The following is a 20,187-nucleotide window of genomic DNA, read 5'->3' as shown; positions in this document are numbered from 1 at the left end:
CTCTAACTCTATTTCTCTCTCTCTGTCTCTCCATCATGACTGGCTTGCTCTGGAGAAGTCTGGTGAGTGGCAACTACCAGGTAATTGACAAGCCCACAAGCAGGGCTCTGAAGCCTTCTCCCAGAGGCTTTGTGAGTGAGCTTGAGAGTGGGTCCTCCAGCCCAAATCAAGGCTCTTGTCCTCCCACTCTAGAACGAGTTGGCTGCCTCCTCATGAATGAACTGAGTGGGAAGCCTCAGTTGCTCCTAGTGCCCAGGGTGCATAATTGACACTCATCCATTAATGCTCATGGCTTTCACCACAAGCGAGCCCACAACACGAGTCACTGACTGTGATCAGGAGAGTGAGTTGGGAGGGCAGGGGATTGGGATTGAGGGGTGGGGGGTGTGGAGCTGATGTGACAAAGGAGGTGACATTCATTGACCAATTTGAGGAGATAAGGTGTCCAAGGAAAGAGATCGGCAGGTCCCAGAACACAGTAGGTGAGAGAGCAGGAACTCACAGAAGAACCACCCAGCCACCCACAACAATGAAGGCATAATAACTCCATGCTGCCTTCAGACACTAAGGTCTGCAGTGGTTTATTACCCAAGAATGGAAAGTTGCAGTGGGTGGGAATTTATCTCCTTGGCAAATCTTTTCTTGCCTTCAAGGTCGTGCCCACCTGCCACATCCTTGGTCTTCCCTGGTGGAAACCATCACTCCCTATCTCAAACCTATTGCTCTTGATTCCTGCTTCTCTTGAGAACATATAGCACCCACCTGATCAGCTCAGAACAGGCCATCATGAGATGCTGGGCACATATACCACCTGACGTCTAATTACACCTGACCCCCAACATTCCCTAGTGACTCAGATGGTAAATAATCCACCTGAAATGCAGGAGACCTCAGTTCAATCTCTGGGTTAGTAAGATCCCCTGGAGAAGGAACAGCTACCCACTCCAGTATTCTGGCCTGGAGAAGTCCATGGAGAGAGGAACCTGACAGGCTACAGTCCATGGGGTCCCTAAGAGTTGGACAGGAGTTAGTGACTTTAACTTTCCCATCCTTCCTCACAAGATGTAGAATAACTAAATTATTTCATTAACTCTATTCCACTCCTATTCCACATTGTGATGCTTGTTTTTCTGATAACAAAACTGAGATTTAGAGGGGATGTGACTTGCGCGTGGTCACTGATAAGGGTTAGGTCAGGCTTGGACGCATATTTACATTCTTGAGATGGCCCACATTCATAGATTTTGGTGTTGTTAGCTTCTGTTGGAATAAAAGCTATTTTGCGCATAACTCTTAGGGCTTACAGTACTGGGCCTATGCTCCCATCCTGTCCCCTCCCTTATGATGTGTCTTGCTGACCAGTGGCCCAGAATACCTCTCATCAGAGGCATGTCCTCATCTTCCCGGCTTGCAAATACATAGGACCATTCACTCTTCATGTTCCTTCTCTCCTTGGTCTGCCCTGTGTCTGTACATAGCCTCCCCCTTGTCTCCCACAGAAGAGGGCAGAGGTGGTAATTTGGAGCTGAATGGACAGGGAGGAAGAGGCAATATGCTATTCTGTGGCCCACTGGATCCACCATGTCACGGGGGGAAACATGGCAGCAGGGCTGCACGGCCAGGCTGGGATTAAATGCAAGGTTTTGGTCAGTGTTCCCGGTTGGGGAGTGTGGTGGAAGAAGAGAAGAAGGCTGAAACAGAATCCTTTCATTGATAAACTGACATTTATGGAGCCCCCTTTTGTGTCAAGCTCAGGGCTGAAGTTACAAAGGATGAGTAGGGGCTAGCTCATGGGCTCTCAACTCATGTGACATCAGAGCCGAGGTCAGAGATCACCTTAGTCACTCAGGAAAACAGAGACGCAGAAGAAGGGTGAAGAGGTGTGCTCATGGTCATTTAGCCGGTGACAGAGCCGAAGTCTCCTTCCACACCCCGTGGGCCCCTCTGGCTGCCAGCGCGGGGCTCAGACAACTCAGGAACTGAAAGGTGCCAGGTTGAATCAGGAGGTTGTGGCTGGAGAAGCTTTAGGAGAAAGCCCCTGTACTTGCTGGTGGCTTCTGTGCTGTCACCCAAGGCAGAGGAAGAGAAACCTGCTCACTGGAGCTGCTCTCTGTCCTGCTCATTGAGTGACAGGACCACAGAGGACGGAGACACAGACGTCACCCTCTCCCAGCATCTCTCCCAGTGCTCAGGTGGGCAGACATGAAGAGGACCCGTTAAAGAGGAGTCACAGCAGGAGAGCAAATCACTGATGCCAGAGTCTGGTCTCCTCTCCCAGGAGCCAGCTGTGACCCAGGGCCTGGCATGGGGTGGAGCTGCAGGAGTCAGGGAAGGCTCTGCAGATGTGTTCAACAGACACCTCCAGGAAGCCTTCTGGGATCACAGCACCTCCCTCCATCCTCCCTAATGCCAGCCCTGCCCTTTGGGGCAGCCCCTACTCTGGGGAGGTGCTCAGCAGATCTCCAAGTGTTGGTCTCTGGGGACGTTGTACTTGAGCTTGTGGGCTTCGAAGAGATTTTCCAGCTCCTTCACGTAGCGCTGGTGAAGCCTGTCCACCTCCTCCTGTGAGGGATGTGGTGTCTTCTGCACCTCGATGGGCTTCCCCACTGCAAGACACAGAGGTGAGTGGTGGCTCAGAGCCAGAACCACTGAAGGTTCAGGGACTTTGGTGTTCCCACTACAATGGTCATCTGAGCAGGCAAGCTCTCTAAATCCCTCCCTTTCAATTCTATTTTGGGATATAGAATCTAAGGTGTTAGGACAACTTCAAGAATCTGTATATCAACATCACAGCCAGCAGGCATTTGCATGCATTAACTCTTATGTTATCCTAACAATCCTGTGGGAATATAACCTGCTATTATTTCTGTTTGACTGTTGTGGAAATGAGACCCAGCAAGGTTAAATAGCTTATTCAAGGTCACATACCCAGGAAAAAATCAGTACCAGGGTGTAAGCCCTGGGGATGGGCTCTTAGCCTCAGGGAAATGTGGATCTGGGAGTCTCAGATGCCATGATTGGAAGAGATTGTGTCTGTGGGAAGAGGTGGATTAGAAAGCAGCTGCCATGTCTTCTTCTCTTGGGAATGGTCTAGAGGAAGCAGCACTGGAAACATTCATTAGAATGTTACCACATAATGCAAAGAAAGTTTGGTAGAGCTGTTTGCCTGTATTCAACTAAGAAATGACTGGGCAAGTAGAGATGAATACCTCTATTAGTTCTGCCACTGGAACCTAGTTGGAATTCAAGAAGAAAGCAAATAGCTGAAAGATGGTGCTAAGTCTATGGACTAAAGCCCATTTCCATTATTTACAAGGAAATCCCTCTGGCTCTCCTTCAGAGACTGCTGATTGCTCCTTTACACACCAATCTAACAGACCTGCCATGGTCTTATGTCCATCTTCTCCAATTACTGTTATTAGACCCTGTGGTCAGAATTAAATCCTCCTTGTCTTGCATAACAAAAAGGCAAATACCCTGATCAAACCTCAGCTTGGTTGCCAAAGGCAGGATGATCTCTTGGAAGTGATTTACCTTCTGTGGATCCGGGTTTGCAATCAATAAAATGGAGATGAGAGTCCTACCTCACAAGTTGTTGGGAAAAATAAGCTGCTGCATGTAAGGACTCAGTACAGTGTCTGACACGCTGCAGTGGCTCAGTAATCAGTGTGGCTACTGACGTTTGTGTCCCTGTTACTCTTCTCATTCTACACTGCCTTTCATAGGGTTACTTGCCTCTATATCTGTTTCACACACTAGAAAGTGTGCTCCACAATGTCAAGGGTGTACTGGTCCATGTCTCCTCTTACACGCCTCTTACTCTATAACACTTTCCCTTCCCAGCCCGGGTCTAGGCTCACCCACAGTGGTGATGGGTCGGCGGTAGGGCATAAGACCAAAGCTGTACTGGAAGACTCCACGGCCATAGAAGAGCGGGATGGGTGCTCTTGTAAAGTCGGTCCTGAAACCACCGCAACCAGGAACCAGGAGAAGTCTCAACCTGGTCATATATGTCATTCTCCCCAAAGGAGAAGATCGGCACCAGAGCTGCCCTGGAGAGAGACAGGAGAGAGGGCGTGTGGAGGGGCAAGAAAGCACAAGCTGGTCACCTAGCTTCCTGGAGGGACCTAGTGAGCAGGAACTGGAGCAGAGAACAGAGCCCTGGACCAAAAGTAGGAGGCCTTGGGTGTCTCCCAGTCCTGCCATGGGCTTGTTTTGTAACTATGAGCAGGACCTGGCCTGTCTCAGGGCCAGTGTATGGCAGTTGTAACATGACAGGGAGTCCAGAGTGCTGCAGAGAGTCCTCCTAGATAGAAAATACTCCAAATTTTCTGGAAAAATCTCTTCTGCCCCAACTACCTTGTATTCTTCACAGATGCTTTAAGGTAGGAGAACAGCTCTAAGCTATGCCTCAAACTTTATTGTCCAAGTCCCTTCGACTCAGATGTAATACAAACTTTCAACAATATGACCTTTGACACTTATTCCCTTTAATCACCAAACCTCCCTCTAGAATCTTCTCTGGGTATTTGGGAATGAGACAAAAACATCGATCACCAAGATAGACTCTTCAGCGTCAATGGATTGAGAATCTTCCTGCCAAAATAGAATATGCCTTAATCTCTGGTGTATCCCACAAAAACACAATCCTTGCCAATCTCCAGTTGAACCCAGAGCCCTCTCCCCAATACCCGTGCATCAGGGCAAGCCTGATGAAGCCCTTTCGGTTCCGCAGCACCAGTTTGCAGGCTCCAGGCCTGGCATTCAGTGCCTCTTGGACGCCTCCAACAACGATGGACAGCAGATTGCTGCCTTCTTTCCTGCTCAGAATGTGAGCAGCACTCTCCTTGTCTGCTGAGACCAGGCCTGGGGAGAGAGGAAGGTGGTTAGGTATGGGATGACGGGGAGAGACTGTGGGGTACTTTTGGCAGGTCTCCGCTCACCCTCCTCCCACACCTGGGAGTTCCCTGAGGACTGGGACTAAATCATTCCCTTCTTCCCAATGCCTCACTAAGGTCATTGCCAGGCACAGAGCTGTGGGAAATTCTTCCTTGGGTCTGTCTAGCCTCCTCCTGCACTGCACATGCTCTTTCAGGAAGTACAGAAATCTTAGAAGCCCTCCCTGAAATCCTTCCTCCGTGTCCGCAGCCCTCAGCTTCTCGGGCTGGCCAGATTTGGGAAGACTCACCCATTGACGTGATGCAATCCCTGAAGACAGGAAGCCAGAACCAGAAGTTCAGCATCATCAGATGCGAGGGGATGCCTGGGAAAACCGAGGAGAAGCCAGTGCACAGGTTGGTAAAAGCTCCAATCACCCCGATCCCATGAGGGTGGAAGCCAGTGAGGTAGTTCCGGGAAGGGTCCAGCTCGGCAGTCTTGACCAGCTGCAGGGACAGCAGCCTGGTGAATTGGGGCTGCACCTCATGCCCTCCCCAGTCCCTGTTGACTGTCTGTGCTGACCTCTTTTACGTGTCCCCAAATGCTATCACACCCCCATGTGAGTGTTCTGAGATTAGAGACAGCTTGTCTAAGGATCCTTGTTCCTGGTGCAAGTCTGGAGCAGAGGAGATGCTCTGAGAGACCGTTGGATGAAGAGGGAGAGAACGGACCCATGAATGGATGAAGCCGATACAGCCCACCAGGGAAGGAAGAACCCTGCCCAAGGCAGAGGTAGGACTCCTGGCAGGGTGACAGGGACACAAGCCCTATCCTATGTGAAGGGAGACCTTATCCCAGGCAGAGCCCACGCAGAATGAAAGGGCCATAACAGGAGGGAGTGAGCATCTCTCCAAGGGGTGTGGCATCTGGAGCTCTGTCCCAGGTCAGAGCTGACCCCTGAGTCCTGTGACTCAGTGTCAGAGACCCCAGTGTGGAGGGAAGTGGGGGCCAGCAGGAGGAGCTTGAAGTCCCTAGTGATGCCCACAGGTATGGGTGGAGAGGGGTCAGGGAGGTGTCCTGCCAAGTCTGCAGCACTTCCTGACCCCAGGTCACAGCCTGCCCACAGCATTGCACCATTGCTCAGGGCTTGGCCTATGCAAACACTGCTGCTCCAGGATAATGAAATGTTCACAGAGAAACCCAGATCCTGGACTGATCTTCAGCATGAGGTGGAGGCAGCTTGTCCTGGGGGAAACACTGCCTGATTCTCCACCATTAACTCCTCAGGGAGCCCATAGGGTGTGTTTAGAAAGTTCTAGTGCTCAGAAGTAGTCTCCTAATTTCACTAGAAACTCTACCACTAGGTAGTAGCTCATAGAATCACAGTGCAAAGGCTTGTAATGTGGAGTAGGCCCAGCAGAGTGGTTAGGGCAAGGAATGTTGCTTGCCTGCCTTCAAGCCAGCAGCCACTGTAGCTGCCACTGACAATGGGCCTTGAAAGGAATTCAGGATGGAGGAAAACAGGATACTGGTCACAGAGAGTAAGGATGCACATCACAGGAATAACTGCAGTGAGCCCAGATTTTGCATCTCCCCATACACAGAAAAACATGAAAGTCAATAACTTGAGTTGTCTGCTTTTTGTGACTGGCAGTAATATTTTGATGTTTGTCTGCATAGGTGTTTTTCTTTTTTCCAAGCAAAACCCATAAGTCCTGACCCCTCCCTTACCTTTTAGAACAGCTCCTCAGAGATTTCTGAGAGGCAATCTGCTGACTACAGTCCTCAGTAAGATCTCAGGACAGAACCCCTCACAACTTTAAGGTTGTGCACTTGTTTTCAGTAGATACCAGACTCTCTTCCTGGCTGCCCTACCTCCTGCCATGCTAAAATCCCTGCAGGGCCTGCTCTGTAAAGGGGTGTGGGTGACTTGGAAGTTCTCCTGGGAGGTGACAGAGTTCAGAATCTGCCTACCTTAGCTCCCTTTCAGGCCTCAGTCCAGGACAGGAAGGTCAAAGTGCATGTTATCTCTCCCTCTGCTGGCCACATGGTGGTACTGCCCGCCCTCTGCAGGTGATGCCATAGGACTACAGTGGCCTACAGTTCTGAATACTATGCACGTGGAATTTCTGGAAATCAGGTTCAGTTTCCCACAAGATCAATAGTGCCCAAGTTGAGAAATACTCTGGGGGAGACAGCTGGTTAGAGGAGGGACAGATTAGATGCAGATAAGACAGGTGCAGAGCAACTCAGCACCACTTTTCTTTCAGATATGCAATTGATAGCAGCTCCAGGTGTGAAAAGAGAGCCAGATGTTGTTCTTAGAAGGCCCCAGGATGACCTGATGTGTCATGGAATCCACATAACTCAATGAGGTATGTGGCAGCATCTCTACTTTACATATGAAGACATCGAGGCATGTGTAACTCACCCAAGGTCATACACCTGGCACACTGCGGACCCAATATTAGAATCTGTGATGTTCAGCTTCAGATGTTACACTCTATACACGCTTCTCTTCTGTGTCCAGAGGAGTGCCTTCCTCCAGATGGGGACCTGTCCCTGCCTTGCACTACTAAAGGCTTTACACCTCTGTGCTAAGATACATATATGTGTCATACTACATGGCCCACAGAACCTTCAAATCTCATTCATATATCAATCTTCATATTGGCTCCACATCTGTAGAGACACCATAGCCAGACAGAAACTGACTCTTCTCAGGTCACAGAATGGTAAAATCTGTCTCCTGCCTCCCGGCCCAGTATTCTGCTCACTGCACACAGGGACACGCTTCCCAGTGGACACTTGGGGACTTCCGTCCTGACCACACCACAACCAGCCCCGTTACTCACCGAGATGGGGAAATAGTCCTTCATGTACCTCCATATGACCCAGCGCCTTAGTACATCACTCTGCCTGCCCCCCTGCCAAGGCTTGGCTCGATCCACATACCACCAGATGACATACAGGATACTGAAGATCCAGAATCTTGTGAACAGGAGGCCTATGAAGACCACATAGCAGACAATGCCTGGGGAGGGAGGCAGGAGCATTAGTGATCAGAGGTGTGAAGTCACGAGCTCTCCCCACTTGCCCAGCACTAGCAGCACCGTCCTGTCCAGCTCTCGCCCCAAGAGGAGGGGGTCAGCCTACTCTGCCTTAAAGGAAGAAGAAATGAGCCTGTCCAGTGTCACTCTGGGAGACTGGGGTTGAAGCCAGGTAGACCTAACCTCACATTGACTTTTTCCCACTACACTTTTTCCCAGACACCTCGTTCCTTTCAGTCTTCTCCCTTCACTGTCATGTCTGCCGTATTCAGTAGTCTGGATTCACCAGGTGCTCAATAAATGCCTGGTAGAGATGTGAAAGGATGAAATCTTTCTAGTATCCGTTCTATGAATGAAGAAGCTTTCTACCCAGCCCACTTCCTGTTTACCTCAGCCCATCTTTCCATAGATAAATCCTATATTCGATAGATATGTCTCCCCTTTAGCTGAAGTCCCCACATGACTTCTTATAGCTTTGAGGCTCAGCTCAAGCAGCTTAGCCTGACTTCAACCTCCCCACTGCTAACTTGATCTCTCTCTTGCTCCAGCCTCACTCACCACATACACCTCTTGTTCTGGCCACACTAAGCTGCTCAGTGTGGATACAACTCCCTGAGCCCTTCAGCTTTTGTTCAGTTCTTTGCTCTGCTGCCAGACCATTTCCAGCTGAAGGAGGGAGGAAGGAAGAGGGCAACCTATGCCTGGCCTGTCCGTCAGGAGTGCAGCAGGGCTAGGACAGGCCCAATGAGCAATTCCTCCCAGTCTTAGGATTCTGAGTTCCTTTTCACAGGCTAATCCTGGCTTCGACTCAGGTTCAGGTGGTCTGTGGGGCTGTCTTTAATCTGGTGCCAATGGATCTTATTCTTAGAGAATATTGTGTCCTCTCCATTCCATTCCCTGCATGAAACCATGTGCTCAAACTCTTAAAGGTCAGCTTCCAATTGTATTGCATTTGAAAGTTGGGTAAACTGGGCCTGTCATTCATGGTTGACTACCAGGGGGAGGGGACTTTTGACCCAGTCTGAATAGTAATAAAATGCATAAGCCAAAGTAGGTTAGGGTTCACAGAGGCTCACTTTATTCAGAGCACACACAACGTGTCAAGTGCTAGTGCTACAACCGTGAATAACACATAGATATACCTGCCCTCATAGTGCTGATTTCAGCATTGTGTTTGACTCACTTTGTATTGTCTTTTCAAGTTTTATGGCAGTAAAACCTATATTATACATAACACGTATGAAAATAATTTTTTTCTTTTATCTTTTATAAAATTTATATTATAGTTAATTCACAATATTATGCTCATTTCAGGTGTGCAGGAAATTAAATGAGTTATACATATACATATATCCACTCTATTTTTTATTTTTGGTTCTTTTTCCATATAAACCATTATAGCATATTGAGTGGAGTTTCCTATGCTCACTAAAGATTCTTATTAGTTATCTATCTTATAGATAGTAGTGTGTATATGTCAATCCAAATCCCCCAGTTTTTCCTTCCCTCCTGGTCCCCTGGTAACCATAAATTTGTTTTCAATGTCCATATGCTATGTAAATAAATAAATTTATTTGTACCCTTTTTTGATACTGCATATAAGTGATATCATACAATATTTGTCTTTTTGTGTCTGACTTACTTCACTCACTATGACAATTTCCAGGTCCATCCATGTTGCTGCAATGGCATTATTTGTTCTTTTTAATGGCTGAGTAATATTCCATTTATATCCATTTCTCTGTTGTTGGACATGTAGATTGTTTCCATGTCTTAGTTATTGTAAAGAGGGCTGCAATGAACATTGTGGTGCATGGAACTTTTCATATTATGGTTTTCTTGACAAGGGCACTATAGACAGTGGGAGTGGTTGAGTGTACAGGAAAACTCAGACACAGGGACCAGTCAAAAATGTTCTAGGCCTAGCGAACCACAGAAAAAGGGAGGTAAGGATTCTCCTGTGACATTCCCCTGGATCGTCCATTGGGAGGATGTTGAGGGTTCAAAAAGGACAAAAAAAAAAAATTCTGGGCCCAAGGGTTACTCAGTTATAAAAGCCTGGGTGGTCTTTCTGAGTGGTTAGGTAAGAGGTAGATCAGGAGAAGGAGTGAAGTAACGGTGGGGGTGGGGGGGTAGTGAGCGAGAATGCAGTGCCCCTGGGGCTTTCTCCTCCTGGCCCTCCTTGCCCTGCTCATCTCCGTGGTGGCCACGGAGAGACAAGACAGACAAGGTCTTAAAAAAGAGAAAAGAAAAACAAAGTCTTAAAAACAGAATGAGGGGTGTAGGAAAGCCAATCTCTAACACTCCGGTCAGATTGACGTACAATACATAGGAGGCTCATACTTGCGAGTACCTAGTTAATGGGGTTCTTTTGATATTTTAAAATTGATATTTTTGCATGCACAAAAAAGAAAGGAAGGAAGGAAAAATGCCTTTTTAAAAGTTTCTTATTCCAACTCTTGTTTACAATTTGTGAGTTTTATATTGTGATACCTGATTTATAGCTAAGTTTGAAAAACAAAGCTACAAAATCCCCCGTTGTATCTATTTAGATATATGTTTGTCTCAGTATATGTCTTTGTCTTTGGATAATATTACTAGTTGCAGAAACTACTTTGTAAACGAGTGCTAATATAATTGGCCTAAAGAAAAATAAGTGCTTATAAATCAAACAATTCTAAATACAAGAGAAATTAACCTAAATGATTTTCAGGTTCATGTGAACTGGAAAATATTCAGTATTAAATATCTGGTTTTAGTGTTTATTTGTTGATTTAACTAATGTAGACATAAAACTGTTTACCACAGATTGAGACTCAAACCCATGTGCTGGCACTTGAAGCCAGCCAAAATCCTACTTAGGACTTGAACCCACATGCTGGGACTTGAACCCAGCCAAAACCCTGCTTGAGACTTGAACCCAGCCAAAACCCACAATACCTGGTTTCAGGACCTAATGAAGTTTGGGACCTTGATATCTCATCACAGAAAGAATTCACTGAGAGACAAAGTGATAGGCAAGAAGTAGGTTTATTCAGATACAGAGAAAAGAACACTCCACAGACAGTGTGGGCCATTGCAAAGGGCGATTACAGTGATCATGAAAAGTGGCATGGTTAGTTTTTATAGGCTGGGTAATTTCATATGCTAATGAGCGGGAGGACTATTCCAACTATTTTGGGGAAGGGGCAGAGATTCCCTGGATTTGGGCCACCACCCACTCCTTGGTCTTTTAATAGTGCCTTGGAACTGTCATTGACTGCTTTATTGAGTATGACAAAGCCTTTGACTGTGTAGATCACAATAAACTGTGGAAAATTCTGAAAGAGATAGGAATACCAGACCACCTTACCTTCCTCTTGAGAAATCTGTATGCAGGTCAGGAAGCAACAGTTAGAACTGGACATGGAACAACAGACTGGTTCCAAATAAGAAAAGGAGTAGGTCAAGGCTGTATATTGTCACCCTACTTATTTAACTTATATGCAGAGTACATCATGAGAAGCGCTGGGCTGGAATAAGCACAAGCTGGAATCAGGATTGCCAGGAGAAATATCAGTAACCTCAGATATGCAGATGACACCACCCTTATGGCAGAAAGCAAAGAAGAACTAAAGAGCCTCTTGATGAAAGTGGAAGAGGAGAGTGAAAAAGTTGGCTTAAAGTTCAACATTCGGAAAACTAAGATCATGGTATCCAGTCCCATCACTTCATGGCAAATAGATGGGGAAACAGTGGAAACAGTGGCTGACTTTATTTTTCTGGGCTCCAAAATCACTGCAGATGGTGACTGCAGCCATGAAATTAAAAGACGCTTACTCCTTGGAAGGAAACTTATGACCAACCTAGAGAGCATATTAAAAAGCAGAGACATTACTTTGCCAACAAAGGTCTGTCAGTCAAGGCTATGTTTTTTCCAGTGGTCATGTATGGATGTGAGTGTTGGACTATAAAGAAAGCTGAGTGCTGAAGAATTGATGCTTTTGAACTGTGGTGTTGGAGAAGACTCTTGAGGGTCCCTTGGACTGCAAGGAGATCCGACCAGTCCATCCTAAAGGAGATCAATCCTGGGTGTTCATTGGAAGGACTGATGTTGAAGCTGAAACTCCAATACTTTGGCCACCTGTTGCGAAGAGCTGACTCGTTTGAAAAGACCCTGATGCTGGGAAAGATTGAGGGTAGGAGAAGGGGACGACAGAGGACAAGATGGTTGGATGGCATCACCAACTCAATGGACATGGGTTTGGGTGGACTCCAGGAGTTGGTGATGAACAGGGAGGCCTGGCAAGCTGCCGTTCATGGGGTCGCAAAGAGTCGGACACGACTGAGCAACTGAACTGAACTGGAACTGTCATGGCACCTCTGGGTGTGTCATTTCACTTGCTAATTCAGGATTAAGGTCTAGTCTTGTTTGCCATCTTGGTTCCATTTGATTCTAATCAGTTTATATTGTGTCCTTGGGCTATGTCATTCTTTCAAAAGTTGTGCCCTGCCCCTTTCCCTCCTGTTACAGACATGTCTAAGAGTCATTAACATTAAGGGTAATATTTTCATTGTGCCAATGTTAAATATTATTATATCTGTTACAAGTTTGTCAACAAGGAATGCAACTCAAATGAAAAACATTTTTTTAATGAAATAGGAACTTTTAGATAAATTCTATTAAAAATAACTATACTTTAGGTGTGTCTGTCTAAAATAGTCTTTCCAGATTTGAGTAACTTAAATTTCTAGAGTTGGGCTAAACTAAGTGATAAAATTGATTAAATGGCTAGGTCATTTCCAAATGAAATAAGATTCTGAAACTGATTACTGAAAATTAATTTCCTCTTACAGAGAAACTAAAGAGATTTTTTACTATTAATAAATAATATTCGGTGCCATCCTGAAATGTTTTCTATAAGAAAACAAAAGTTTTTAGAAATTTTCACTAGTATCTATGTTCACCAATCTATAGGATACTAATATAAACATCCATTCTTAGTTGTTTAAGGAAAGTAGGAAGCATGTTTTTGGTAAAGAAGGTATGAGGAAAGGAATTGCATTTTATGAAGGGAAAAGGAAGTAGGCCTGACTTACAGGTGGCCATTTCAGGATAGGAGAACAAAGTATTGGGTACAGAAAGTGGTAAGAACTTTTGTGGAAAGTGGACCCTGAGAAAAGTGTTTTGTACTTGGTTCAGTTCAGTTCAGTCGCTTAGTCATGTCTGACTCTTTGAGATCCCATGGACTGCAGCTTGCCAGGCTTCCCTGTCCATCACCAACTCCTGGAGCATGGTTAGGACTGACTAAGTTTAAAATAAATTAAGTTTACTTTTAAATAAATTCAAAAGTAAGCTGGTGCAAAAATTTGGCTTTTCTCTCTGTTAAGAGAGATACCCTTTCTTCAGATGTTGAACTGCCTTGATGAGAGATTTAAGTTTCTTTATCTCTTAAATGATCTGTTCTGAAATCCCTTATAGTTTGGTTAAATGGATAGATATTGTTTCACAATGAGCTATAATCCTATCTGACTGAGTATTCTAAACCTTTTTGATATTTGTTGATAAAACTTCCTAAATCAGTTTAAGGAAGCACTTTCGACTTCTAGCTAATTTTGGGATGTTTCAGAGGTCCCCGGAAACATCTCAAAGAGATATTACACTAATTAGGTTCATTTGTATGCAGAATTATATGGGAAGTATTATCAAGTGAGTAACGACTTATATTGTATGGTAAATCTTACTAATATAGGTATCCTAGAAACTATATGGAGTTCCTAAGATTCTGATATGTCCGAGTAAAATGTTATCAGTCATAATTCTATTTACTATCTTAAAATATGGTCATGGCACTAACCAAGTTTTACAAAAAATGTTTACTCCTCAAGATTTATAGAAAGGCACGTGTGCTCAATCATCTCTGACTCTGCAACTTCATGGACTGTAATCAGCCAGGCTTCTCTGTCCATGGAATTTTCCAGGCAAGAATATTGAAGTGGGTTACCATTTCCTTCTCTAGGGAATCTCCCCAACCCAGGAATCGAACCCACATCTCCTATGTCTCCTGTATCATTAGGCAGATTCTTTACCAGCTGAGTCACTGGGGAAGACTTTTGGATAAATACCAGTTTCTGAACTGAAGCTGAAGCTCCAATACTTTGGCCATCTGATTCGAAGAACTGACTCATTGGAAAAGACCTTGATGCTGGGAAAGATTGAAGGCGGGAGGAGAAGGGGACGACAGAGGATGAGATGGTTGGATGGCATCACCAACTCGATGGACATGAGTTTGAGCAAGCTCTAGGAGTTGGTGATGGACAGGGAAGCCTGGCATGCTGCAGTCCATGGGGTTGCAAAGCGTCAGACACGACTGGGTGACTGAACTGAATGGGAAATCTGATGACTTTACAAAAGTTAACAAAAGGACTGAAAGAACTGGCAAATATGCTTATAACTTTTATGGTTTCTATTTGAAAAATTATAAGTTTGAATCTGTGTTTTCCAGTAGGGAAAACCTTCCCCTTAAACTAATTATGACAGTAATTTAGTAAAATTATACTTTGTAAACAAATTGAAACATTTATCTCTTCTCTCTCTCTGACCCCTCCAGAGTTGGAAACTTTTAGGTTTAGGAATTCACTTAGATCTGTTAGGCAAAATCTGTGATAAGCCTTTGACATGACTTTCCTATCCCTGAAAGGTTTCATTGTAAAAGTTTGGTCTGAGACTCTGTAATAAAGTTTCAGTAAAGCAAAAAAAGTTTATGGTCAATTATGGTTATATAAACAATCAGGCCACTTTTATTGAGACCAGACCTATTTCCCAAGCAAGTCTTAATTTGGTTATATTTGGTAAAAATTGTTAGGGTTCACAAGGGGCTCATAGTATATAGTTAAAATATGGCCCATTGTGGTGACCTAACAAACAAGGGATGAAGTCATAGTGGCCACATTGCCCTAGCAGGCATCCTGTTTTTCCTTAAGGCAATATCCTGTTTTTCTCTGCTGGTGCCAGTTTTGCAAGACTACGCGACCACTCGACCATGAGACCCCTTCAACTAGACCCAACAAGACCCCAGCTGCCAGCTAAAGATAAACTGAGGCCCCCTTCCTCCGGAGCACAATTTCCCATCTATAGGGTATAAGAAGGGTTGGCTGTAAAGGGAGGCACTGGTTTCTCTCTAAAGCCAGGCACTTTCTTTCTCTCTTCCTACAGTAAATCCTTCTCTGCCTGAATACCTGGCTCGCTCTCTTTTTCTCCGCACTCACCTTACATTTCTGGTGCCAAAACCTGGGAGGGAAGACCCACCGTGGCTAGGGGGGCTCCTCTCCTGAGCCCACTTTCGGTGGTTCCCTCCCTTGCACCTGGCCAAGAAACTGGCACTAGCCCTTGGGACGGGACTCTCCACTTGCCTTGCTGGATTGACATCCACACACAGGCTCTAATTTCATCGGCAGCAGGGCTGAGTGAATTCCTGCTCTCTGGGATCCTCTTTCTCTGGTGTGGATTTTGAAGCCCCAGGCGGAGGATCCCCTCGGCCCTTGGGCCCTAGTCTCACGCCCATTTCAAGGTAGACTCTGTGGCTGTCTGAGAACGCTGTGGGAATGGGGACGCCTTTTCTCTCGGAGCTTTCTCTTTGTTTTTCACTTGCCCTTGTTTACCCTCCCTCCCTATTTGACTATAATGGGAAATTCTCAGTCCCAACCTACAAAATCTACCCCTTTAGGCTGCCTTCTCCAAAACCCAAAAACCTTGGGCTTTCCTTGGGTTTTCAAGGAGAAATAAGGCCAAAGCGACTCACTTATTACTTTAACACTGTATGGCCACAATATTGACTGGGTAACAGGTTCCAGTGGGCCGAAAAAGGAACTCTTGACTATAGATAACTTCTGCCGCTGCTACGGCAAGTGGTCAGAGATCCCTTATGTTCAGGCTTTCTTTGCTTTCTGCTCTCGGCCCTCTTTCTGTACTTCCTGTTCTACTTCTCAAATACTTTTAGCCCATTCTGGGCCACATCCCTCTAATACTATATCTCCTGATCCCTGTTCGGAATTTTCCTCCTCTTCTTTTGACCCTTCTGACCACAGTGCTCCTCAAATCACCTCTAGTCCTAGTAGTCCCAGTCCCACAACCTCCACCTGACATCTTCCTACCCCCTCACTCCTCTTCCCTCTCAGGCCAGGCTGCTACTGCAGCTTTCGACCCTCCCCCCAGGCCTGTTTCCGGAAAACGAGGCCCTGGGGCTTCTGCTCCACCCCCTACTACCAGAGTCTCAAGTCTCTATCCCAACCTCCCTAAATCCCCTCCTCAAATCTGGCTGCGGCCTTAAGGAAACAGGACTCTGAATCCCTCCCGGCTTCCCTCCTTCCCTTAGGAGAGGTGGCTGGTACAGAAGGCATTGTTCGGGTACACATCCCATTCTCCCTCTCCGATTTATCTCAAATCGAAAAGGTTCTTGGCTTTTTCCTCTGACCCTTATTTAAAAGAAGTTAAATACCTCACCCAGTCTTATGACTTGACCTGGCATGATATTTACATTATACTTTCCTCTACACTTCTCCCAGAAGAAAAAGAATGAGTCTGGCAAGTCTCTCAGGTTCACACCAATGAAATACATCAAACTGATGATACTAAGCCTATAGGCTCAGCTGCCATTCCCAGGGACAACCCTAATTCATACTACCAGGCAGGGCGTCCAGGGAGAACAGCCCGTAATCACATGGTGACTTGCCTTATTGCAGGCCTCCAAAAGGCAGGACATAAAGCTGTTAACTTTGATAAACTCAGAGAAATAAAGACCAGATGAAAATCAGCACAATTTCTAGCTAGATTAACAGAAGCCCTACAAAAATGTACATTAGATCCAACTTCAACAGAAGGTACTCTTGTCCTTAATACTCATTTTATTTCTCAATTATCCCTAGACATTCGAAAAAAGTTGAAAAGGCAGAGGAAGGCTCTCAGACCTCGCAATGACATGTTTTAAATTTGGCCTTAAAAATTTTCAATAACCCGGAAGAACAGGCAAAACTAGAAAAGGCTCAAAGAGATCAGGCTAAATATCATCTCTTACCACTGCCCTATATGGCTCCAAACCTCAATCCTCTGACTGAGAAAAAAAATCATTACAAATGCTACAAATGCGGTAAAGAAGGGCACTGGGCCTGCTCATGCCCAAAGCCTAGGCCCCCTCCAGGTCCATGTCCTAATTGTGGCATAAAGGGACATTGGAAGGTAGACTGCCCTAATTCCCCTCTAGGGATCCAGACATCTCCTCCTGGTCCCGAGCAGGAGTCCTCAGACCCAGCTCTGCCCAGATTCCTCGGACTCACCACTGAAGACTGAAGGTGCCCAGGGCCTCAAGCCCCAACTCTCATCACCTCTACGGAGCCCAGGGTAACTCTCACAGTGGCAGGGAAGCCAATCTCTTTTCTTATCGACATGGGGGCCACCTATTCTGCCATGCCTGCTTATTCCAGAAAAACAAGTCTCTCAGATCTCTGTTGTGGGGGTTGACGGTTTAGTGTCTACACCACAGGTTACTGAGCCTCTGCCTTGCAGACTTCAAAATACCCCATTCTCTCATTCTTTCCTCATACTCCCAAAATGCCCCACTCCAATCCTTGGAAGGGATCTACTTTTCAAATTCAAGGCTTTCCTCACTATTCCAAATCTTTTTCCCTACCTGGCCTGGCTACTGTTTCTCGAAACTACTATTTCCTCACCTCCCACCACACTCCCGTTTATATTAGTCTAAAAGACCCAACAAAGTTTCCCAATTAATCTTAATACCTTATTTCCCAGATCCATCAACAGGGGTTAAAACCCACCATCTCTAAGCTGCTGCATCAGGGCCTCTTGCGCCCTACTCACTCTCCTTATAACACGTCTATCCTACCTGTTAAAAAGCCAAATGGCACCTACTGTCTGGTTCAAGACTTGAGACTTATTAATGCTGCTGTCATCCCCATTCACCCAGTAGTCCCAAATCCTTATACTCTTCTTTCCCTTATTTCTGCTTCTACTACCTATTTCATCATCCTGGACCTCAAAGATGCATTTTTTCACCACCCCTTTACACCCAGATTCTCAAGATCTTTTTGCTTTTACCTGGACAGATCCAGACACTCATCGCTCCCAACAATTAACATGGACTGTCCTTCCCCAACGATTTCGTCCTCATTTCTTTGGCCAAGCCCTTGCCTCAGACTTAACCTCTCTCAATCTTGCCCCAAGTTCTGTCTTCCAATACGTAGATAATCTTCTCCTTTGTAGCCCCTCATTCATACACTCTCAGTGACATTCAATACAACTCCTCAAGTTCCTAGCCAATCGGAGCTATCAAGTATCTCCTATTAAGGCTCAACTTTCCCTTCCTGAAGTGACCTATCTTGGAGTTTTCCTGACACCATCAAAGAGACATATAACCACTGATAGAAAGTCCTTTTATCTGCCCTACCACTCCCTACATCAAAAATAGAAATTCTGTCCTTTTTGGGCTTGGCTGGGTATCTACGCCTCTGGGTCTCCACAATTTTTCACTCCTAGCACAACTCCTATACCAAGCTACCCTGGGGGCATCTTTCAGAGCCTCTTGAGCCTAAGTCAAACATCTGTTCAGCCTTTAATGCTCTAAAACAAGCTATTCTCTTGGCCCCAGCTTTAACACTGCCTGATCTCTCTCACCCTTTCATACTCTATACTACTGAGAGACAAAAAGTTGCCCTGGGAGTCTTAGGACAGATGCAGGGCCCTTCCTTTGCCCCATTGCTTATCTGTCAAATCAGCTGGATACCACCATACAGGGATGGCCAGCCTGCCGTTGTGCTCTAGTTGCAGCTACACTTCTCACTCAAGAAAGCAAAAAACTTACTTTAGAGACACCCAAGGTCATTTGCTTACCACATGACCTTAAGGATTTACTCTCACACAAGACCATGACTTTTCTATCACCTTCTTGCATCCAACTAATTCATGTCACTCTCCTAGAAACTCCTGAATTCTTTTTTGAACACTGCCCTACTCTTTACTCTGCCACCCTTATCCCTAATTCTTCTGAGCCTCCAACTCACACTTGTAATGAGACATTAGAAGACTTGATACCTCATTTCTTCCATATCTCCTCAGCCCCTTTAAATAACCCTGATCTTGCTTGGCAAATCTCTATTGCTCCTAACAACCAAACCCTGCCTATTGCACTAATCCACAACCAATCCAAACAAGCAAATCAATTCATTCCTTTATCAATAAGCTTAGGAATAGTGGTGGGGATTGGAACAGGGACTGCAGGGCTCACAACCTCTTTAAACTACTATCAGAATTTCTCTAAGGATCTTACTGAAAGCCTAGGAAAAGTAGCTGTTGGCCTTATCACTCTCCAGAGCCAACTAGATTCCCTAGCAGCTGTGGTCCTTCAAAACAGAAGAGGGTTAGACCTTCTCACAGAAGAAAAAGGAGGCCTGTGTCTTTTTCTAGACAAAGTCTGCTGTTTCTACATCAATAAATCGGGTGTTGTAAAGGAGTCAGCAAGGAATCTGATAAATAGGGCCTTAAGAATACGTCAACATCTCATTAATTCATGGGAAAACTGGTTAAGCAATTGGGATTGGATGCCATGGGTCCTAACTTTACTGGGCCCTCTTCTCATATTAACCCTCATTCTGACTTTTGGCCCCTGTCTAATGCATCTTTTTTCAAATTTTCTCCAGGATTGCTTATGAGCCTTCACCAACCAGACTATTGAGCTACTTCTAACTCGCTCCAGTTGTCAAAAGCTTCGAGCCCACTCAGACTGTCCTTAACCCATGTTCCAGTCTTTTCTTATCTTACCCCATGATGTCGTCCCAAACCAGAGTGAAACAGATACAGAAGACTGACCTTCGGCCCTTATCCTATATCAAAAAGGCTGGAATGTTAGAGATCACAAGGGGCTCATAGTGTATAGTTAAAATATGGCCCATTGTGATGACCTGACAAACAAGGGATGAAGTCATAGTGGCCACATTGCCCTAGCAGGCATCCTGTTTTTCTCTAAGGCAATATCCTGTTTTTCTCTGTTGGTGCCAGTTTCTCAAGACTATGTGACCACCCAACCATGAGACCCCTTCAACTAGACCCCACAAGACCCCAGCTGCAGGCTAAAGATAAACTAAGGACCCCTCCCACTGGGGCACAATTTCCCATCTTTAGGGTATAAGAAGGGTTGGCTGTAAAGGGAGGGCACTGTTTTTTCTCTAAAGCCAGTCACTTTCTTTCTCTCTTCCTATAATAAATCTTTCT

General features: G+C 45.5%; 1 pseudogene across 1 annotated transcript; it reads right to left on the bottom strand.

Moving 5' to 3' along the window:
* Nucleotides 1-2,036: 2,036 nt before the first annotated feature.
* LOC145527390 (2-acylglycerol O-acyltransferase 2-like) lies at nucleotides 2,037-19,820 on the bottom strand (annotated as a pseudogene). The gene is made up of 7 exons (XR_014069724.1): nucleotides 19,738-19,820; nucleotides 7,734-7,912; nucleotides 5,189-5,384; nucleotides 4,692-4,866; nucleotides 3,861-4,052; nucleotides 2,439-2,606; nucleotides 2,037-2,062 (listed from the first exon to the last, which is right to left on the bottom strand). The product of XR_014069724.1 is annotated as a 2-acylglycerol O-acyltransferase 2-like (transcript).
* Between the last annotated feature and the right edge of the window lie 367 nt (nucleotides 19,821-20,187).

This window comes from Giraffa tippelskirchi, chromosome 11, assembly GCF_054371585.1.
Source record: "Giraffa tippelskirchi isolate mGirTip1 chromosome 11, T2T-mGirTip1v1.2.pri, whole genome shotgun sequence".
NCBI classification, from domain to species: Eukaryota; Metazoa; Chordata; class Mammalia; order Artiodactyla; family Giraffidae; genus Giraffa; species Giraffa tippelskirchi.
This window is presented reverse-complemented; position numbering and strand designations above follow the sequence as displayed.